The sequence below is a fragment of the Anser anser genome (genome assembly GCF_964211835.1).
Source record: "Anser anser genome assembly, contig: HAP1_SCAFFOLD_658, whole genome shotgun sequence".
Taxonomy (NCBI): domain Eukaryota; kingdom Metazoa; phylum Chordata; class Aves; order Anseriformes; family Anatidae; genus Anser; species Anser anser.
In genome coordinates this window covers 1-23670 of record NW_028153852.1, presented here as the reverse complement: position 1 = coordinate 23670, position 23670 = coordinate 1, and the positions used below count along the sequence as shown (strand labels likewise).

Here is a 23670-nt window from a genome sequence, read left to right as displayed (position 1 = left end):
CTTACAAAAAAATAAGTACAAACTTGAGCTCCTGATCGGCTTCATGCTGAACTCTGTGCTGTTCTTGTCGTAATCTTGGTCTCTCAGTAGATAATATGGTTTAATTACGAATAGAATCATGTGATGAAGAAGATCTCACACTGCAACAAATTCAGCATCTCAAATGAAATTTTACATTTTCCGTGATTTTCTTTCTGAGCAGAAGTGTGTAGTATTAAATATATATATATATATATCTGTGATGAAGCCACGGTCGCAGTTACTCAGATATCTTAATAAGCACTTGCAGGAAGATAAATTGCTGCATCTTTTAGCATTATTTAATTGTAGGGTTAGAGACATGTTGATTCAACAGTGCTGTAAAGTTTCTAAGAGGTCACTTTGAAAAATACCAGCTAAATTACTGGCAAGACTGCACCCGTTCTTAAAAACAAACAACCCCCCCAAATCATCTGTTTTCCTCTTACAGGTAACTGAAGTAATCCCCGAAGAAGACAGTTCACTATCCAAAGGCAAGTTTTATTTTTAAACATTTTCTACATTTTATACCTAGCCACAACTTAACAACCAGTTAACGGTCGGTGACAATCCTGTTCAGTGTTGAAAATGTCATTCTGGCATAGGAAACAAAGGACTTCATCTTCTTGCTTTACAGCTGAATGTCTTCTACATAATGTTTGGAGAAGTGAAATCTTGCAAGAGGTTTTCAAAAATTCTGCCCGGTTTGGATGATGAAGTAAATTGCCATAGTCAGTAGATTCTGGCACTGACAAGTTCCTTCAAGCTAAAGAGGGAGTGCGATTGTTGCAAAGCATGACTGTGTTTTGAGACAGGGACGACCACAAGTTTTAATCTTAAAATACGACATGGAGGGGAGGCTGGTTGTTCACACATTCTTGCAAACATTAATACAATCTGTCCCATTATCAAGAACAAAATTAGGGACTGAACGGAGGTCTTTCAAATACCAGTGTTGCAAAAATAGACTTTTTATGCTACTAATGTCAAAAGAATCCTGATTGTACTAAACTGTGTCTCTTCTAGCTGATAAATCAGGAATAGCACAGAAGAAAATGCGTCTGCTCTAATGCTCTTTGGGCTTCGGTGAATTCTCTGGCCAGCAGATGGCGAACTCGCTTATTCTAAACCAGTCAAAAGTATAGGGAGAAAGTAAATGTCTTGCACACATTACACAAGTCCAGGGCATTGGGATCACTGGGCTACATGAGTGAAAGAGATGTACCCCAACAGTACCCCACTTAGATACGCTGCTTGCAACATAAGCAGGATGGGAGGGCTGTGCAAAGCAATTTTGGTAAATTGAGGAATTCATGTATTTCATCAAGCCTAAAGATACTAATTAGTTTCATGTGGGGGAAGGTCAGTCTTTCAAAGAAAAGAAAAAACATCTCTTAAGCAGGATTTTCTGAATGGTGGAATCTAATCTGAAAAAAGGCCACTTCAGCAGGTTATTTATTTATTTATTTATTTCTTACTGTATTGAACCTCTCAAGTAAGCTAGGAGCAGACTAGGAACAACTGAGGACTTGTTAGAGTGTGCCTTTTCACCTGGACTCATGTTACTTTGAATAAATTAACAAGGATAGCTAGTGATAATTTGTGATTTAAGGAAATTCCAGATACGTGAGAGAAAGAGCAGCGTTAAAGCAGTTAAATTCCTGCTCTCTCTAATAAGTGCTCTCTCTAGCCAGTTTCTGAACGCTTCTGTTCTGTGGCTAGGATTTGGTCAGCTTGACCACAAGATCACTAGTAAAACAAGGATGCCGTCCAGTCAAACCTTCAAATGAATGCAACTTACCTAAGGTCTACCGTTTGCTATCAAAACAGGTAGCTTTGTCCTAATATTCTGTACAGTTGACCAATTTTAGCATGGAACTGAAATGCAGTCAGTTTAATGGGAGGGCTTTGGAAGCTGCCTTCTCCAGTCAGTTCAGCCCTGTAGTCAGAGAGCAGATCAAGCTGTGTGCAGGCTTGTGACTTCTCTCTTTAGAAAGAAAACCACTGAGCCAGACAGTTCCATGTTGAGTATCACAACAGGGAATGACATTTCTTCCCTTTGTCTTTCAGATGCAGAGCTTACTGATGGAAGCCTTCAATACTCAGACTAAACCTACCATCAAAACGGACGACCTTTTTACCATCCAAACCAACCATTTTTCCATCAAACCCAACACCTTGGGTTTTGAAATGAAACTGGTAAGCCACAAGTCTTTATTGAATCTATTTTGCAGTGAAAGGGTTTTCTCTGTAACCTGATCATTTAAACTGTTGTGCTTAAAAGAAGGTCACTTGCAAGAGCGGTTATAATCCATGCTATAAAATTGAATCATCCTCTAGAAAGAAAAAAAAAAGGAGCAATTATCTTGCATGTACTCTTGATAAAGGAGGAGCTACACAATGGTATATAGTTTCACGCTTTATTTTTGAGAATGTCCAAGCTTAAGTAACAGCTCTTGATGATAAATGAAAAGATTAATACGCAGCGGATTTACACAGAACATTGCGTTTTTAACAATGATCGATACAGAGTATTTGTCATGCAAATCACCTGTGTACACCAAGAAATACTTATTTCAATATATATCTGTACAGTATTTACATTTTATATTTAAACTCTAACTCGAAACATTTTCCAAGAAAATACAGAAATGGAACTGGTAAGCCACAAGTCTTAATCTGCAGCATTTGGTCTACAACAGACCTGGCTTTTCCAGCAAGCGTATCTACATAGATATGTAACAAATCTTAAAAATAGGCATTGTTTTTATATATGAAGCATTATAAATGCTGCTTGGTTTATAAAGCTTCGGTTTTGTACCCGTTTAAAACTGTTCAAAATGTCAAGTGATTTAGAGCTTACTTTGTCAGAATATTTTAAAATTTAAGTCAGTCCAGGGGAGTTTAACTATTATATACAGTTCTCTCCCTAGATTGCACTGGCAACGGGGCAGCAATTTAATGCTAGAAATAATATACTTCCTGCTACGATCTCCTCAGTTACATGTTCCTCTAAATAATTATTTCTGCAGGGTATAAGAACTTCAAATACAGCAAACGAACTCTCAAGGCGTTTCCTTTGTGCTTACAGGTAGACACCGTCGCCTGGCTGGATAAACAGATTTTCTTGAAGGTGTTATTTCAGCATATAAGAATTGATTAAAAAAAAAAAAAAAAAGTGCTTCATGGCTTATTGGTTTTGTAATCTCACAGTTCTCCAGGAACACTTGATTTGCTGCATTTCACCATTACACTCGTCAGTAGCACTGATTCTGGTTTATCACTATTTGCATTACAAATCTCCTTGTCCAAAGCCTAAACTGATGTATGCACTGCTTGAAAACAAAACGTGGTTGCAGAGCAGAAGACTCAAGTCATTAGGTTAGCAGCTGCGTAACCATACTGCTTTCCAAACATAAGATGTAGAGCTTATTGAGTTTCTATGAAGAGTTTAAACGGCTCCCATTAAGCAAAGATGTCCCCACACTGCTACTTCCTCTTAAGCAAGGATTCTACCTCCTTTGGCTGAGGCTTGCTCCCTTACATTCGAACATTCATCCAAGTAGCCTGCAATTCCACATTCGTGGGGGAAAGTCTATAGAACAGAAAAGGTTCCTCCAGTCTCTTCCTCTCAGCCTTTTTTTGAAGCATGCAATAAAGCAAAACATTCACAGGCTGACCTTCCATGCAAAACAAGGCAACTTAGTAAGACAGGAACCGCAAAACTGATTGCTCTTTAAAGTTAAAATGAGATTTGAAATAGATCAAGTTAGCAAGTGGTGTTAAGTCTGTAAGTAAGTCTGCTTTTGCCAGTGCAGCACAGTTCCCTATCATGTAGCCAGAGCTGCTTCTGTAGCTCCAAGAAGCAAAACTGCTTTGACAAAATACTGTGTCATGAAAGCATTCGTTGGTGCGGTAGGCACAGCTCAGGTTCAACAACTGAAAGACCATCAGAGTGGGACTGCAGAAAGATCTTTCAGAAGTTCCAAAAAGACATGTGGGGGTGGGAGTTTAGTTGTGTTAGATAACACAATCTTAGATAAAGATTTTGGTCTTAACGTAAAAGTAAGGGCGTCTACCGATTTCTTCAACTCCAACAACTGAAGCACAAGTCTGAAAAATCGCCTTTAAGAATGCAATGAAAATATTTAACTCTTCTGTATGTTCATAGTTTGTTGTCAAGCAAAGGAATGAATGCTGATGCCTTAACTATCTAGGGCTGTAGCTTACAGAAAGACTACACCTTCCTGTTTTTTTCCCTTTAAAAACGTTAAATCCATGTGAAATTATTTGGGGATGTTTTCACATGCAAAGCCTAATGCAACTCGTGCCTAATGCAAGCCCTGTCATCTTCTTCCTTTAGTAGTGTCGCATTAAGGGGTGTAGCCGATTGACCGTTACGGGTCCGGTCGGCTTCAGGGTACTGAACTATCACGGCCACGGATCCACCAACAACGCAGCACGCCCTCGCTCTAGTCGCGTTCAAGGAGAACTGTCACGGCCAGGAACAATGCAATTAAGTGCAGTTTATTACGGCAACAGATACACAGGTCCTTTGGATTGCCAGTGATAAATTCACTGTCTGCAAAAGCAAGCTAGCATGCATGAAATGCACAGGTACACGGCCTAGGTATTAAGATGTTAAAAAGCATAAAGACGCTAGAGATTTCTAAGTTTCCGTGGAGACGCCTGGTATAACCAAGCGTTCAGATCTTACCTCGCAGCATCCCAGTGGGCGGGGGGGGGGAGGGGTGAGAGGCTCAGCCTGTCGACTGATGTCAGAAGGTATTCTTCGTGACAGTATCTTCCCCAACATTCCCTTTCTCTTAAGCCAATTTATATTATTTTCTATCTTTTAGGTGGAGCTTGAGTGACTCCAGTCATGCGTATCTTGGTTGTGATTGGTAGAAATTACCTCGCTTGCGTTTAAAGGTACAGGCTCCGAGAAATTCAGAGGATGTGCTCAGTGAGGGGTGGTTGCCCCTTGGAGGCGGGTAGCTTTTGGGATGGAGGGGTGCTTATAATGCCTAGTCACTTAAGGCAATTACTCCACAAGGAGTAACTTTACTCCTTTAACTTAACTACTTGAACTACTTTAAGCTTTAACTACAGCATATCTAAAACATAAGGAGGATGTTACTATGTAAAAAGCAGATGAAACCAGTCCTTAACTCTTACTGCTTATTGTGCGTGAGCAGACTGGCATGAGTTTTAGCTATACTGGCAAATATCAAAGCACACCTGTGTAGTCCCAAAGCTGGGAGAAAAGCAAGGAAACCTTGAAGAAAATAGGGAGGCCTGTAGCTTGTGTAGTCTTTTAGCTGAGAAAATAAGGAAGGAGAGAGACAGGTAGCCTTGAGCTAGCAGAAGCAAGGAAGAGAAGGGATAAAAGGGAAAAAACAAGAAGGAGAAAACCAGCTCCAGACTGGCCTGTAGTAACCTTTTGCTCATTAAGGGTCATTAACACATTAGAAATCACACCTGTCAAAATGATAATCCTTGCTAATGTGGGATTCGGTGTGTGTCCCCCTCCTCCTGTACCACCCCCCCCCCCCCCCCCCCCCCCGGTGTTCCTCTGTAATGCGCAAGCTCAGTAGAGAAAAGTTAGGTGAGCTGTAATAACCAATCAAAAGGAGCCAAAGAGAGAGTTTTCACAAGTTTCCTGTGTATGAATGACGGTGATTCGAGTCAGAGGTGTGCTTGCTTTGCGAAAGATAGCCAAGTACCTGACTCTGCAGAGTTCTGTAATTAATTATGTAATTAAAAGACCTTGGTGTGCATTCCGACTCTGGGTGCTTATTGGCGCGGTGCACTGGGCACGAACTCGCGGACAACATCTGTACTCAGTGTGATGCCTACAGACAATCCTTTACTGTTGGGACCTGCATATTTTTCTGTGCCTTCAACACAAACCCTTTGGTACAACTAGTTCCCTACGTAGCTGCCAGTTCACCACTCAGTTGCACTTCTGAAGAGGAAAAGCTATTTCCCTCTAACGTAGGAGCACATACTCTAAATGCAAGCTTCACTCAGCTGGTCATTTACTGCAGGACAAGATTTGAAAACTGTTGTGGAGATTCTGTTGGGTTTTCTGCTTACAGAAAAATTAAGTGCCAAATCGCCCTCTACTCCGCTTTGTAGTGCTGCATTTAATGGAGATTCAAAGAATTTCATTTGCTCCTCCGTTTATGGACAACGAGCTGAAGGAACAGGTACAGCACATTAGCCTGGAATGCCTTCCCTCCCAACCAAAGTAAACTGGAGCTGTAACTAACACAAGCAGAAACAAGGCTTCCACGTTTTCAGCTGAATAAAGTTCCAACAAAATCATCCTCTGGGATTTGAAGCTTACTTCAAATTACATGCCAACAGCTCTTTTCCCTGAAAGGTCTTGCCCAGTTCTTACGTCATAGTAAAGTGTATACCTATAAAATTTACAGTTAACGTCTTCACTTAGTTTGTCCAATTTTTGCATTATCGCTCAGCTGTGTGCTCATTCATAAGCTGATGCATGTATACAAGCTGCTGCTCAAGTCCTACGTCTTGTTTGCAATTCTTCGTTTCCTTGTTGCCAGCATATTGTAAAGCGGATCCCTGCTGCTACTCGCTCTAGAAGAAAAGGAATCATCGGTTTGGTTACCAAATACCCGCTTCTGGAAACCAGAAGTGTTTTGGTCTCTCTTCCCTTCGAATGACTCCACACCTCTCATCAGATAATGGATTGCTGACCTAGAATCAGAGAACATCCCAAGGTGGAAAGGGCTCACAATAATGAGCGAGTCCAACTCCTGGCTCCACACAGGACCACCCCAAAAGCAGAGCCTATGTCTGAGAGCATTGTTCAAACACTTCTGGACCCCCGTCAGGCTCGGTGCCACGACCACTGCCCTGGGCAGCTGTCCCAGTGCCCGAGCGCCCTCTCAGGGCAGCACCTGAGGCGCACGGGGCTCGGCGGGGCGGCCCGGGAGGGGAGGAGGACGGCGGGGCGAAGCGGCCGCTCCCTCAGAGCCGTCTCCCCGCCGCCTCGCCCGCACGTCGGGGCTTTTTCGTGTCGGGGCTTTTTCGTGTCGCGCCCTCGGGCTCTCGCCGCGGGCGACATGCCGCTCCCCAGCGCGGACAGCTTGCGCGCGGGGCCTGCCCGCGGCGGCGGCGGGAGGGAAACCCCAACCGCAAAGCCCTCCCGGCAGGGAGAGCTCGGGGTGAGGGCCGGTCCGGCACCGACAGTAAAGACACGCCGGAGGAAACGCTCTGCTTTTAGCCGTGAGCACCGCGGCCAGGTTGAAAAGGCGTCACGCTGGAGCTCCGAGTTGGGCGGCGTTCCGAGGCCGTTGTGGCAGTTGTGGAGACGGCCTCGGCTGAGGTGGCGGCTGCTGTCGCTGCTGTCCCCTCTGTCCCCGCTGTTGCCGCTGTTCCCGGCGCCTGGAGACCCCCGGCAGCCCCCTGTGACAGGACCTGTGGCCCCGGGGAGCAGGTCCTGTGGCCCCCTGTGCCCGCCGCCTCGTCGGCCATCCCGGCAGCAATCCTGCCAGCACAGAATAGCTCACCGGCTTTACGTGCGTTTCAGGGTAAAGTGACGATTAACTTCTATTTCCTGGCTTGGGTGCTGCTTTATTCTTTAACGGAGCTTCAGGTTTAAAGGTTAAACTCAGTTCTGTCAAGGTTAAACTCAGTTTCGTGAATGGCATCTTGGACAAAATCTTAAGCTGTGATTGACTCTCTGCTTAACAGAGGCCAAACGTGTACCTACTGAGAAGCAGGTCATAGGTGATAAGCCCTCACAAATTAACTTGCTATCACAAAGTGACGCCCAGAAAAAGTGTATTCAAAAGCTAGGCTCATTATAGAATCACAACCAAGCCATCATGACTGGTGCAGTAGACAGTGAGGTAGAGGGTGAGCCCTGGAAAGACAGAAGTAAAGTAGCAGCGAAATGCAGGTACCTTTGTGCACACGAAGCAGAAAAGCGCAGGCAGTAAAGTAATAGTGCTCCATTACTAGCGTGAGCAACAATTATATATAAATCGCAACCATTATCTATTAGATAATAGGTAATAATTAATAGATAATTGCAAAGCTCCAAAAATGCAATAAATAACTGATTCCCCTCAGAGAATGTCATTTGCATTTTTATATTAAAAAGACTCCAGAGTTGTAATGGATTAAAATCCTACGAAAGTGAAAGAAATGGCATCAGCCACTAGTTCTGCAGAAGCTAAAAGTAATACTGATAGAGTTTTGATGGAAATTTTTCCTTTGTGTGTTTAGTTTGGGGATTCCTTTTAAATCATTCATACCAGCAAGTTAGTTCTTCAAGGCCGTTTCTTTGAGATTAAGTGACAGGACTTCTACTACTCTTTTCTTCTTGGAATGCTTCTTGGTATTCTTACGTCAGCCAGAACATTTGTCTCTGTCGCAGATGAGAACAATGACCATAGTTAACAAGCCCAAATCTTCAAAGTCTAAAAAGCCATCTTCAAGGCGGTCTGGCAAATCCAAGAAACCGAGTACTAAAAAACTGATGTCACGCACCGCAAACTGGGGCCGGATACCACCTGCAGAAGATTCAAGCCAAGTCTCTGTGGCCCAAGGATGTGGAGGTGCTATTTATTGTAGATCCTCTGAAAAATCTAAGCCTTTTGCCCAAAGAGATCTAAGTAAGTGTGCGCTTTATCCTGCCTCCGTTTTCTTCAAAACAAAAGTAGAAAGTGGTAGTTCTTGCTTGTTGCACTGATAGAGAACGGGACTACTGTGAATAAAGACTTCCAAAGCGATTCTCCTAAGGCAACTGAAGTGACTGACGTTACAGAAATTAATTTTGATATATTTACAGTCGACAGAGAAATGTGGGGAGCATTTTGTAATGCACTGATTCATCCATATCTTTTCTGTTTTGCAAAGAAAAGTGTTTGATTGTTGCTATTCACAGGTTCCATTATTCACAGGTTTTTGAATGTTAAGATTGCTCAGGAAAAGATCTGATATTTGTAGGGGTACCGTCATTCCTAGTTATTTGTTTTTACATTGTCCTTGCATTTATTACCATATAATTTCAAGTCTAAGTTTGTGGTTGAAGTTATAATAAGGAAAAAAGCATATAATAAGGAAGAAATTAAAATGGTTGACTAAACTTTTTTTTCCCAAAACGTTGTGTTGACCAGCCAATTTGAAGATGGCGGTATTAAAGGTGTCTGCAATAAGTTTTTCTGTTTTGGATTGTAGCTAGTTCCTCTAGGTGCTCCCGCAGAATAGTATTTTTACTATGCCTATATATACTTTATATATTCACTATACCTATATATACTTAATACCTTTCTTAGAAACAAACAAACAAAATCTCTTTTTAAATATAACTTTCTTGCAGTTGTTAATGATGGAATTGCTCCGCCACAAAGGATTCTTTTTCCACCTGAGAAGATACGTATGGATTGGCAAGAAACACAAAGTGTTGGAGTTGGCCTGTACAATCTTGGCAACACGTGTTTTCTTAATGCTACTCTACAGTGTTTGACCTACACCCCCCCACTTGCCAATTACATGCTTTCTCTTGAGCACAGCCAGTCATGTGAGTACTTTCTAACAGTATTTTAAATCTGTTGGATAGTGTGAAGGTGAAAGAACAGCAGTGATTCTGTGAGACAAACTTACTTGCCTGATTTTACCTGTAGACGCTGGCTTTGAGCATTGTATTAGCAGTGGGCTCGGAATAGCATATGGAGTGCGTTTAACGCACCATGTGTTTTTTTTGTTTGTTTGTTTGTTTGTTTTTTTAAAAGGATCTTTTCTTGCTTCATGGGAATAATGAAGTGCATTGGACAGTAATGCATTTAATGAACATTTGGCATTTGGGCTATTTGGGCTTCCTGCTGCTAGAAAGGCAATAAAATTTAGGATGTTGGCATCATAGGTCTTTAGTCTGCACAGCCGAGGTTCCATAATGCACTACAATAAATGGTCTGTTCGTTGTTGAACCAATTAAAAAAAAAAAAAAAAAAAAAAACCTAGAAAGCAATATGAGCTGTTATGAACACGACTAGATTTTTTTGTGGGACTGTATTAAAATCTAGACTGATTTTGTCCTAAATAAAATGTTGTACTATAAAGTAAATGTTGTACTAAACCTGTATGCTTTTTAGGCTGGTATCTTTGTATCGATACCTAGAAATTTAACTGTTTTCTTCCTGTATATAGAAATCGTTTCAGTTGAGAATCCTGTTGAAAAAAGGAGGGCAGAAGTACTATTACATACATTACTGTAATTTTTCCTTTCTCCCAAAGGACTCGTAGCTCTGTATCATGAAGCTCACCTGACAGCACTGTGCTGAAAATAACCCACGTTCTCTTAATGCTGTATCATCAAGGTCAAATATTCTTTCCTCATACATTTTGCAACCTGTGGAGTTCACATTCCTGTCAGCCTTTACAAACGTGACTTTGCAGTAGTCTTTTAGATTTCTCATCACAAAATGCACTTGAATACAGGCTTAATGGATATTTTTATTCTATAAAGTTGTGTGAAATGAAATGTTAGGAGACTGTTGGGACAAGGAGAGTGGATATTGTATCTATAGTTTAAATGTTACTTATATGTTTGTTTGTAGTTATGTCTGTTTCGCTAGACTGGGATGCTTTCTTCTTTCACTCTTCAGGTCGTGAACAAGATTTTTGCATGATGTGCACGATGGAGACTCACATTAACCAGGCCCTGCGTTGCACTGTTGATGCCATCGAGCCTACGCGTGTTATCAATAATCTCAGTCGTAAGTGGCTTCAGATGTGTTTCTTTTTCAGCATCTTGTAATCTTCAAATAATTATTTGATGTGTATAAATGGTTTTAACACTGTAAAGAAGAGAGATTTTAGAAACAGGAGAATTACTTCATTTTTAAATGAGGTGAATACTATCATCTTCTTATTTAGGAATAGGACAACATTTCCGTTTTGGCAGTCAAGAAGACGCACACGAGTTCTTGCGCTATACTGTTGATGCTATGCAGGAAGCGTGCTTGAATGGAAGCACCAAGTAAGCATAAACAAATTCACTTTTATACGTTCTCTAGCACCTTTTAGGCCTTTATTTACTATCAAAACTGAAAGTCTAGGTCATCCTTGGTTTTCATAAAACTCTTTGAAGAGTTAACTGTGTGCCTTAAATCTTCTGAGGTCTGATTATAATTTATTTCCAGATTGGACAGATCTTCTCAAGCTACCACCATCATTCATCAAATATTTGGAGGATTTCTAAGATCAAGAGGTACTTTTAAAAATATTCCTGTCCTTAGAACTGATCTGTGTCTTTTGTCGGTAGTAAAGCAGTCTGTAGTTTGTCTGAAGTAGTATCTATCGACAACTTGAATGTGGACAGTTAGTCTCCTTCACGTGTTGTTAAGCATTTATATTTTGCTTCCAGTGAAGTGCTTGAATTGCAAAGCAGTTTCGGATACGTATGAGGCATTTCTTGATATCACTTTGGATGTAAAGGTAGGAGGTTTTGTAAATATAATTCATGATGTTTAAGTACATGTATAACTTTCTAAATTAAACTTGTTTAACTTAAAAAACCAAACCACGTACAATGTTAAAATATAAGAGCTTGGTGGTGGTTAGAAAGTGGATTGGACTTTGTCCTTCTGTGGAACCCCTGTAGTCTCCACGTCTGCATTGGGTTTAAGGGGAAAGAATTTTATTGCTGCGCAAAGTATAATACTGTCACACTTCTTTGTTGTTCTACCTCAATATACGTCTAATTGTTAGACTGTTGGATTTGTTGCCAGTATTGATGACAAAGCACACTATAGATGCTGTCTGCGTTACTGGAAAATGATTTGTTTCAAAGTAGAATGACTTCCAGGTGAGGTAAACGCTGAGCATGCTCTTTCTGCCTCCTTCTTGACAGTGCTCATAGTAGATCGCTTAAGTATGTGTTAGTCAGGTTCTCTTATAAACTCCTAGTGCGTCTCTGGAATTTTGAATTTACAGTGACTTTACGCTCTTCTCTCTCGCTCCTCTAGGCGGTTTCATCTGTTACCAGAGCTCTAGAACTATTTGTGAAACCTGAAGAGCTGGATGGAGAGAATTGCTATAAATGTAGCGAGTAAGATTATTACTAATTATGTCTTAATACTAGATATTAGTTTTATATATTACATGACTTAGAGCATAAGTTATCCTTTAACTTCATTTAGAAATAAGGAGACGCAGCTTTGTTGTTGTTGTTGTTGCTTCATTTTCTAGTAGTGGTGAGCTGAAGCAAGGAGCTATGGAGAATGATTTGGAGTGGAAGGCAGCAGCAGGTTCCTACAGGTCCTAGCGTTCACTGTGAAACAAAGTTAGATTGAGTGTCAGGGAATGTGAGCTGGCTCTGTGGTAATGAATGTTAGCAGCCTGTGCTGGCTCACTAAACAGCGTCTTGCACAGCTCTTGAACTGTGAAACCTGTCGATGTGGACTAATGTCCGAAATGAGCTCCCTTAAGCCTAACCCGTGCACAGGGAAAGCCTGTTGAGTTCAGGCGCTCTCTGTGCTGATCAATATGTAAGATGTTTCTACGTATGTGAGAAACAATTGAACATTTGCATAAGATGGTTTGGCAAAACAAGCTGTTAGTCAAACATCCCCTCAGAAAAGCACAGAGTGCCCGGCTCAGTTCTGTAGAATTCATGCCTGACCCCTCTAAATGAAAAATGCAGTATCCACTTCTTGTTGTTGGATACTAAGGAAATTAGGGTGTCGAATCAAGAGCGTCCAATAGGTTATTAAAGCAATTTAATCCCAGGTTCGTCTTGGCCTGCGGATCCTAGAAAGCAACATGCAGCGTATTCAGGATTCTCATAACTGATGTCTGAGGAAGAGAAAGAACTGTAATAGCACCTCACATCTGAATTGCATGGTCCTTCCTTAATGTGCTCTTTGAGGTGTGATCGGTTCAGTCACACTTAAAGCCAGAATTTTCCGTCTTTTTGTGAGCTTAAAAGGAAAGGCCTTGCACATGTACAGTACTTTTTCCATTGCTGATAACTGTTATTAGTCTTATATATAACTCATTTTTACTATTTTTTGTTTATATTTTATAACTCCCTGGTAATACGCTTTCGTGAGAGATTCCTGTTCCCGCTATGCTCTGAGTTGTTGGTAAAACTTACCTTCTTCTCTGTATTAACAAACGTGACATGCAGTGCATGGGTTTATGAAAAGAAAAAACCAAACATATGATGCAAGTAAATATCATTCAAATAGCATAAGCATGCGTGAGACATTAAAACGAGTTTGTTTTGGGGGCAAAAAAGATGATGCTTTCAAACACTTGTCTCTGCTTGTTTTTAAGGTGTAAAAAGATGGTTCCTGCATCCAAGAGATTTACCATACACCGTTCTTCCAACGTTCTCACAATATCACTGAAAAGATTTGCAGATTTCACAGGTGGAAAGATCAACAAGGTATATTTCCCGCTGTAATGCAACTTTGTCATCATGTAATGGGACATCCCCCAAAGCTGAAAGTTGTTAATATTTTCAGACAATAATTGTAGACTAACGACTATGGCTTATTCTTTCTCTTAATATCAGTAAAGTTCCTGCTTGACAAGAAGCATATACTTTCCTCTGAGAAGGCTAATTCATCAGAAAACAGTTGTCTGCAACTTCTAGTATTAAACGTTGCTTATGGGAAGACTTATTTTTAGTGAATCAAGAGATATATTCATATAATTCCAGTCTCTGTTTTTTGGAAGTGTTTTTCTCTGGCTAGTCCGCGAAGTACTCTGATATAATTTTTCTATCTTCTTGGTCTCTCTTTAGGAAGTAAAATATCCTGAGTATTTGGACCTCCGAGCCTACATGTCTCAATCAAGTGGAGAACCACTCATCTATGCCTTATATGCGGTGCTGGTGCATCATGGTATCAACTGTCGCTCAGGACACTATGTATGCTACATAAAGGTAGAAGTCAACATCATTTCTAACAGGGTAAAGGTTGTGCTGGCAAACCAGTTCAAGTGTTACTAGTAGTACTGTTTCTAGGGAAAAAGATTTCATTATATGTTTATTTGACACGTGTGTATTTTATTGCTATCTGTGATTTCATTTGGAAAACATGCAATTCATCTAAAGATATCGTTGTCTTTATTTGCAGGCTGGTAATGGACTTTGGTATCAGATGAATGATGCAAAAGTAGTCCGTACTGACATTAAAAGAGTTCTTGGTCAGCAAGCTTACTTACTTTTTTATATCAGGTAATAACAAGTATTCAAATGTGTTCAGAAGAGATTTACTCTCCTGTTATTGATACTTTTCTTTTTGCAAGTGTTTTTCTTTCTCTCCCAGGAAAAGATGATTATTTCTCTAATTCAGTTCTGTCTAACCTGAAATTCTCTGTCATTTATTATCTTTTGTTGCTTGGCCTTAAACTGCAGCACTTGTGTAAATTGCTGTATATGTGTTATCTGTAGCTGGCTAATTTAGAGAAGGAGAGAAATGAAGGCCATCTGTGGTGTAAGAATGAATTATTGCTCTGAAAGTGATAGTCATAGTAGGAAGACTGTTACCTACTTTTCAGTTTGTAGTCTTGGCTAAGTCTTCTGTAGAGAAGGCTTCCATATCGTATGAACTGTTCCTATAAAATTATAGGATGGGATTTAATCCAAGAGTAGGCCGAAAGAAAAACTAAACTGAGATCACTGCTCTTTTCTGAAGGCGCTATGATTTGACGCTCGGAGAACGTGCTTTTTACTTAGCAGCACCGTCTTATCCCTGTTCATTCCCCCCTGGTCAGCGGGGGGCTAACAGTAAGCAGGCTGGATTTCTGGGACCACGACTTCTTCCTCATATGATTAAGGTAATTTAGGGAAGCGGGAGGGCAGATAATGGCACCAAACGGACAGTGGGTTTGGGGTTTGGTGTGGGGTTTTTTGTTTGGTTTTTGGCATCTTTGTTTTGTTTTCCTTCCCACGCTGCAGCTGTCTTCACAGCCCTCATGCTACAGCCAGAGTCATTCAAACAGTGGTTACTGCTGAATTGCGCAGCCATGCGACTCCATTGTTTATACCTCCTAGACAGCTTTGTAAAGCACAGAGAGCTACGCTCTTTGACAATTTAAGTAGAGTGTACTAATCCTCGAATCATTTAAAAGAGGACTTGTTTTTCCTATCGACGTCACTTTAGCTAAGACAGGGAAACCAAATTGTCTTATTCCTGAGCACCAGAACAATTATTCCAGGCTTTTTGGGGTATGTTTAAAGGGGAAACTAAATATATTTGGGAATAGCTTTAGGCAATGTTAAGTTGTTTGGATGGTTTTCAAAAATGATGTTAATTTGATATCAATATGCAGTAAACCAAAAGCAGGAATTAAATACACTTATGGGACTTGCATTTATCTTTTAAGGGCAGTGTTTTTTGCTTTTTAGGTGTTAAGACCATTTGTAGAAATACTTAGTAGGAGAATGACATGTTTAAAAATGTTAAATGGAGTGTTTGCATTAACCCGTCTTGCAATTTCTTCTTTTTAAATACAGAATTCAAGTCGTTTAAATGGAAATGGATCCATAAAAGAGGATGCAAATACCACTGGTGTCACCCTAAAAAGGCCATCTTCAGCACCACCAATGGCCTGTGTTCAAGAACAGGCGATTACCAGGCCTTCAATTACTGATACGTCAAAAAACCAGAAGATCACCATCAGTATTCACAATAAATTGCCTGCTCGTCAGACTGTGTCACAGCCTGACTGTCTTAGCAGTGCTGTGGAGGATGAAGATCTCTACAAGGCTGTTCCTTCATCCACAATCACAAATTCGGTAAAGCAAATGAAGCAAATACAAATACAAAAAAAAAAAAAAAAGAGTTTCTGCTGAAATTTTTGTGGAGCCAAAGGTGAATGGAAATCCTAAACTCAGCTCTGATAACACAGTCCCTTACGGTGCAGAATCTTCAGGAAAATCTGAGGAGGAGTCAAAGGGCTTATTTAAAAGGAATTGCAATGCAATGTGGAATTTTGGTTGGAAAGGTAGTCCGTACATCGCAGAATTCCCATTCTTCCTGTCAGAATGCTGATGAAGGAAGATCCCAGCATGAGCTGCCAAACACTGATTCACTGAATGGTGCTATTAGTTTAGTTCATGAATCTAAAGAAAACGGACTGAAACTTGATGATTCCACTTGCCAAGTTGAACCTGTTAAACCTTGTGAGATGTTCTTTTCTAAAACAAACGGATTGCTTGAAACATAGTAGTTTGCTCCATCGAGAATTTCTCACCCACGATGTATTCGGGAGTGTTTATCATGTTCCTAATTCAGGCGAAATGCTGAGAAAACACAGCACAAATTTGATCGTAACCCTTTGTGATATTATGCCATTAGAATTTGCAGAGCTGAGCTGACATTAGAACTTGTCAGCTTAAGCTGAGCTGAGATAAAAATTCTTAAGTTTCATAAAGTAGATTTTGGGAGGTGAGTTGGCGTTATCTTTGAAGTGTAGATAATGCATACAACACAAAGCGATCTTGCTTAGCATTTAATGTAGAAATTCTGAGAAGACTAGTCCTCAGCACAAATGGTATTTTTTCTGTCTGCTGACTTGTGCGTTTTAGTTGCAGATGCCTGGAGCTATGCCTCCAGTCCCTCGAGAAGTCATCATGGAATCCCTCACGGCCAGCCAGCTGAACAGCTTGTCAGAGGAAAGAAGGTAAAATGAGCACAGTCTGATTAAGACAAGATTTTATGGAAGTTCATTGCGGTTTTATCTGTCTACTAATACTATTTAATGGAAGGATTTAAATCAGTAGAATTCCGTACTGTATGGCCAGTGTTGCGAACAGAACTAATGATCGACACTGTGCATAGCACTCTGATGCAGGCTGGTGCCTCGCGGAGAACTTGTGTTTCTTCATAGAATGTTTTTCCATTTTTCTCCATTATCTGGAGAAACATTGGCTGTTCCCCCGTCGCCCCCACCCCTTTTTTCTCAGAGCAGCAGGTGGAGGGAGACGGAAACGTGTTTTTATTTTGTGCAGTGTCCCGGGACCTCCGAAATCTACTGAGAATGATGAATACCTTGAACAGTACCAATGTGATGACCGTGGAGACAAGGAGAAACCAAGAAGATCAAAAGAACATGAACTGATTTCAGAAGAAAATGTTTTCTACATCAAAGAGTCTTCTGAGACTGGTGAGAAATTGCGGCAAACTTCCCCTCTAAAGTCTGACAGTGAATGTAGTTCTAAAAACCTTTCCTCCTTAGCTGTTACAGATAGATGCCAAGATACAAAGGACGAGACTAAAAAATCTGACAAAGAGCGTTACCAGAGAAAGAGGGAACATTCTCCTACTGAAGAGAAGGAGAGTCAAAAAGATGGTCATTCCAGCAAGAGAAGGTGCTCTCGGAGTGTGGAAGTTGTTAAGCAAAAGCGTCACAAGCAGGAGTATTGGGAGGGAAGCAGGTACAGATCTTCCCATAGTGAAAGGAACAGCCCTGATAATGGCAGAAGACCAGTAAAATATTCAAAGTACAGATCTCGAAGCAGAGGAAGATCAGAACAAGATAGCGCTAGATATTACCATTCCAAAGGGGAAAGAAGTTGGAGCAGAGAAAGATACTATCAAGATGAACCACGGAAATGGGAAAAATGTAGCTATTACAAGGATTACTATTCACCTCATGCAGCAGGAGACAGTAGAGAGAGAAAGTTCTCTCACGGTGATAAAGACTTTGACAAATTGACTCAGACTTACTCCAGCAGGTCACATAAGCGTTATCATTACAAAAGCAGATGGCCTCACGGTTCCCTCTTGAGAGAGGAAGATGTACATCACTTTAGCACACCCAGAGCAGACTCACATCGTTGCTCAGTAGCTCAGCAACATTCTGGAAAACATTCGCGTGAGAGACATGCACTTCCACCTGTGTCAGCTCATTTGGAGAACTGTCGCCAGAAAAAGGCAAAAGAAGGAAACAGAAAAAGACAATATACTCGTGCAGAAGGTAGTGAAAGTGAAATAGAAAGGCAACGCAGAAAGGTAGAAAAGGAGGTTTTAGGTGGTGAAAACATGAAAAAATATAAGAAGTTCTAGAAGAAAAAGAAGTCTGAAGATAAACAGGGAGAGAAGGATTCCAAGTAAGCAGGGATTCCAGCCTAATCAGCATTTTTTTTCCTAATTCTTTTCTGGGTGCTTCTCATGTTTTGTTTTTTTTTTCATAGTTTCTGAGTTATTTAGATAGCATAATCTGGCTGGGGATCATGACTGGGGATCATTAGGTTGATCAGTGAAGACAGGAAAGGTATTGCTGAATTGTGTCAGAGCACTAGCTTTGGACCACGTAGTTCGAATCACATCTGCACACCATTCTGGATTAGGTTAAAATATTTTTTTTTTTTTACTTGCACATATTCCAGAGCTAACCATTGTTAATGATCTGTGTACCAACCAGGACCTATGGTCCTTCAATCTGAGGGCTTAAGTTTGCTGCATCTAAAGGAAGTTACATGTGCACAAAGTACCACAAAATAGCTGACATGCGGCAAATCATCGCCTGTGGTAAAATAAATAAAGTTTCCTGTATGCAACAAGTGCCACATCTTTTTTTCTCTTTTTAACTTGCATGTTTCTTTCAGACTTTATGATTTGTATTTCTCTGCGCTCCACTTTGACAATGCCAATCGCAAGCGTAACAAAAAGAAGAAAAAGGAGAAACATCAGGAAAGTGAAAGGCTTCTTGGAACACTTAGATCCTCGTTTCCAGAAGAAAACCCGGGAGAAGAAGGAAGAATCCCATCCTCCAGATGGCTCTTTATGAGAGCAATGCAGAAGTGAGGGCAGTAAACAACCTCACAAGGAAGGGAAGCCTTCCAGTGCAGGTGAAAGGAAGAAACATCGCATCCAGCGAGTATATTAAAGGTAAGCGGCTGCAGCATGTTTATGGGATTCCTTTTAGATTAATCTAGAGATTATCTAAAACAGTCTTTAAATGCTTGATGACTGAACAGTCTGCTGGATATTAAAATATGTTTTGAAAAATATGTTTCAAATGTTGTTTTTTCAGCTGTGTGGGGAGAACAAATACAGTGGCTATGAATATTTTGGCTATTATTCAGAACAGCATGTGGAGGGATATGTAAACTATGTAATATGTAAAAATATGTACTATGTAAAAATCCTGCTTTTTTTCTCCTTTTTGTTTTTTTTTTTTGTCTTTTTCTTTTTTTCCCTGCTATTATAGGTTTAAGAATATAGAGGAATGCGCTGATGGAAGCCATGTAAAGAGTCTCCAAATTTGCATTGGGTTTAAGCGGAAAGAATTTTATGTCTGCACAAATTATGATACTGTCAAAACTTCTTTGTTGTTCTACCTCAATATACATCTAATTGTTAGACTGCTGGATTTGTTGCCAGTATTGATGACAAAGCACACTATAGATGCTGTCTGCGTTACTGGAAAATGATTTGTTTCAAAGTAAAATGACTTCCAGGTGAGGTAAACGCTGAGCATGCTCTTTCTGCCTCCTTCTTGACAGTGCTCATAGTAGATCGCTTAAGTATGTATTAGTCAGGTTCTCTTATAAACTCCTAGTGCGTCTCTGGAATTTTGAATTTACAGTGACTTTACGCTCTTCTCTCTCGCTCCTCTAGGCGGTTTCATCTGTTACCAGAGCTCTAGAACTATTTGTGAAACCTGAAGAGCTGGATGGAGAGAATTGCTACAAATGTAGCGAGTGAGATTATTAACTAATTATGTCTTAATGCTAGATATTAGTTTTATGTATTGCATGACTTAGAGCATAAGTTATCTTTTAACTTCATTTAGAAATAAGGAGACGCAGCTTCGTTGTTGTTGTTGTTGCTTCATTTTGTTTAAACAACTGGTGCACGGAAATAATCCCAAACTTGAAAACGTTACATCTGTTTTGGAAATCTAAGAAGAGTGGCTATTAGCTGATATTGGACTTTTCTCGTAGCATTGTCTGCACCATGGCTTGTCAAGCTTCCTAGGCGTGTAGCTGCATGCTGAAATATTCATATTGGCAGAAGTGAAAAGACATGCCCAGTAAGTAGTGGTGAGCTGAAGCAAGGAGCTGTGGAGAATGATTTGGAGTGGAAGGCAGCAGCAGGTTGCTGCAGGTCCTAGCGTTCACTGTGAAACAAAGTTAGATTGAGTGTCAGGGAATGTGAGCTGGCTCTGTGGTAATGAATGTTAGCAGCCTGTGCTGGCTCACTAAACAGCGTCTTGCACAGCTCTTGAACTGTGAAACCTGTCGATGTGGACTAATGTCCGAAATGAGCTCCCTTAAGCCTAACCCGTGCACAGGGAAAGCCTGTTGAGTCCAGGCGCTCTCTGTGCTGATCAATATGTAAGATGTTTCTACGTATGTGAGAAACAATTGAACATTTGCATAAGATGGTTTGGCAAAACAAGCTGTTAGTCAAACATCCCCTCAGAAAAGCACAGAGTGCCCGGCTCAGTTCTGTAGGATTCATGCCTGACCCCTCTAAATGAAAAATGCAGTATCCACTTCTTGTTGTTGGATACTAAGGAAATTAAGGTGTCGAATCAAGAGCGTCCAATAGGTTATTAAAGCAATTTAATCCCAGGTTCGTCTTAGCCTGCGGATCCTAGAAAGCAACATGCAGCGTATTCAGGATTCTCATAAGTGATGTCTGAGGAAGAGAAAGAACTGTAATAGCACCTCACATCTGAATTGCATGGTCCTTCCTTAACGTGCTCTTTGAGGTGTGATCGGTTCAGTCACACTTAAAGCCAGAATTTTCTGTCTTTTTGTGAGCTTAAAAGGAAAGGCCTTGCACATGTACGGTACTTTTTCCATTGCTGATAACTGTTATTAGTCTTATATATAACTCATTTTTACTATTTTTTGTTTATATTTTATAACTCCCTGGTAATATGCTTTCGTGAGAGATTCCTGTTCCCGCTGTGCTCTGAGTTGTTGGTAAAACTTACCTTCTTCTCTGTATTAACAAACGTGACATGCAGTGCATGGGTTTATGAAAAGAAAAAACCAAACACATGATGCAAGTAAATATCATTCAAATAGCATAAGCATGCGTGAGACATTAAAAGGAGTTTGTTTTGGGGGCGAAAAAGAAGATGCTTTCAAACACTTGTCTCTGCTTGTTTTTAAGGTGTAAAAAGATGGTTCCTGCATCCAAGAGATTTACCATACACCGTTCTTCCAACGTTCTCACAATATCACTGAAAAGATTTGCAGATTTCACAGGTGGAAAGATCAACAAGGTATATTAAGAATATACCTTAAGAATATAGAGAAATGGTCTGCTTTTATTTTCATTTTCTCTTTTTTTCATTTTTCTCTTAATATCAGTAAAGTTCCTGCTTGACAAGAAGCATATACTTTCCTCTGAGAAGGCTAATTCATCAGGAAACAGTTGTCTGCAACTTCTAGTATTAAACATTGCTTATGGGAAGACTTATTTTTAGTGAATCAAGAAATATATTCATATAATTCCAGTCTCTGTTTTTTGGAAGTGTTTTTCTCTGGCTAGTCCGCGAAGTACTCTGATATAATTTTTCTATCTTCTTGGTCTCTCTTTAGGAGGTAAAATATCCTGAGTATTTGGACCTCCGAGCCTACATGTCTCAGTCAAGTGGAGAACCACTCCTCTACGCCTTATATGCGGTGCTGGTGCATCATGGAATCAACTGTCGCACAGGACACTATGTATGCTACATGAAGGTAGAAGTCAACATCATTTCTAACACGGTAAAAGGTTGTGCTGGCAAACCAGTTCAAGTGTTACTAGTAGTACTGTTTCTAGGCAAAAAGATTTTCTGAAATAACCCCAAACTTGAAAATGGGATCTTGTATAAAATCTTAAGCTGTGATTGACTCTCTGCTTAAGAGAGGCCAAACGTGTACCTACTGAGAAGCTAGGTGATAAGTGTTTTTGTACACTTATAAGTGGTCATTTTGTAAAGAGACTGCTGAAAAATCTGAACAGTGCTGCTGCAGAACTCTGAATGGGGGGCTAGCAACTGTCTTAACTGATCTGGAATCTTGAGTTTACTTTTCAGTGGACAGGAGGAGAGTCTCTCAAGGCAAACAGAGAGAGAAATAACACCCGATACTCATGTCAACATAAATTTATGCTCAGAGTGTAGGTGTAGGAACAGCGTCGGTATGTATATGGAACATCGGGAGAGGAAACTATATCGGTATTTACAGCTTTTCTACTTCCTTGTCAGAGAGACGTTGTCTCCAAATTAGAAATTGATGTATTTTGAATAAGGGCTGGTGGATCGGATTTATTCTTACTAGTGTTAATATTTGCTCTTGATTAGTACTTAATATCTGGTAACGCATCAATCAATCGTCAAAAATAAACTTAAAAATGTGTAAGGCTTATCTCGTTGGTCGATACAAAGACCAAGGTCTTTTCTCTTTTCTCTTTTTTTTTTTTTTTCCCAGTATTGTTTTTCTGTTTTCCTTCTCACTGCAGTCTTGATTTTGTTTCTTGTCCCTTAAGTATGTTTTCAATGTGTTGTTGAAACATTTTCCCTTTCAATGCAAAAAAAGGAGCTGTCACTGGTGTCTGCAAGTTGAAGACTGGAGCTTATCTGAAAATCACTGAGCCCAAGAGCTGTCACCTTAGTCTTCCAATAGGACAAGGATGTCTTCGTTTTCTCAGTTAAATGCATTTTTCAGGTTTGTGTATTATTTTCTCAGGAATGGAAAGTGTGCGCACAATTTGCCAGTTGTGGGACTAGGAGTTCTCTTATTTCCTGTGCTTTGTTTAACCTGTCTTAAGTTTAATGGATAGCAATCAAGGTGTACTAGAAATCTGAAAACACTTTATGCTTTGTTCTCTCAGTCATTTTGGTATAACAAACTAGCTTATGGTTTAAACCCTCCATTAGGTTAGCATTTTCCCTAAACGTAACAAGTCCCTGTGTGCTACAGGAAGACAGTAACAAAAAATTAAGTATAGATATTCATCCTGCCATTATTCAGCTTCTGCCTATGGACAGACAATTACACTTATTTAAAGCGGTATCCTCTTGAAACCTAATCAGCATGTTAGAAAGGACTTAGTTATCGGCTTTTGTCCTGGAGGGCTGAGGTTTGGTCTGTGTTGTTTTACATTCAGCATTTCCTTTTCTAGCTTCCATTCCCCTGTTGTTTTGCATGAGGAAAACATGCAGCTTTACAAAGTAGAACGGAAAGAGATGCTTTTCAGTCTAACTTTTCAGTTTTTTGTAGGAGTTTTAAATGTGGTAGGTGCAAAACAGCATAAGTACTGCTGCCAAAGTTATATTCAAACAAGTATTTCTTGGAGAAGCAGAAGAAGCCCAGGGAGAAATAAATTTACAAACATGCTCTTCATGCTCTCCTTTCCCAAGATTTCTCTGAGATATATCCCATAGTCTGTGGGTTTTGAGGTATGTGGTTCCCAGGAGTGAAAAGGAGGGCCAAACAGCTCTCCTCTCGGATCTCCACGTGCCAGGGCTTTAGTGTACTGCCACTTATGGCTCCGCTTTTCACCTGGAAAAAGCGACCTCATGCTGTAAACTGAGGAGCCCTGCAATTGTTCTACTTGGGTTTTTTTTGGTTTTTTTTTTTTTTCCCCTGCTCGTATAGGCTTAGAAATGTGCTGATGAAACAATAAAAAAGCCAGCTTGGTACATCTC

The 23670-nt window shown here is 40.3% G+C and overlaps 1 pseudogene across 1 annotated transcript; it reads left to right on the top strand.

Moving 5' to 3' along the window:
* Window positions 1-6670: 6670 nt before the first annotated feature.
* Window positions 6671-22594, top strand: LOC310891339 (ubiquitin carboxyl-terminal hydrolase 42-like; annotated as a pseudogene). The gene is made up of 21 exons: window positions 6671-7583; window positions 8435-8672; window positions 9380-9580; window positions 10665-10775; window positions 10936-11038; window positions 11202-11269; window positions 11426-11496; window positions 12027-12109; window positions 13339-13450; window positions 13811-13951; window positions 14145-14245; window positions 14706-14847; window positions 15527-16236; window positions 16607-16695; window positions 17024-17178; window positions 17251-18124; window positions 18623-18905; window positions 19638-19720; window positions 21147-21258; window positions 21578-21718; window positions 22559-22594. The product of its transcript is annotated as a ubiquitin carboxyl-terminal hydrolase 42-like (transcript).
* The last annotated feature ends 1076 nt before the right edge of the window (window positions 22595-23670 follow it).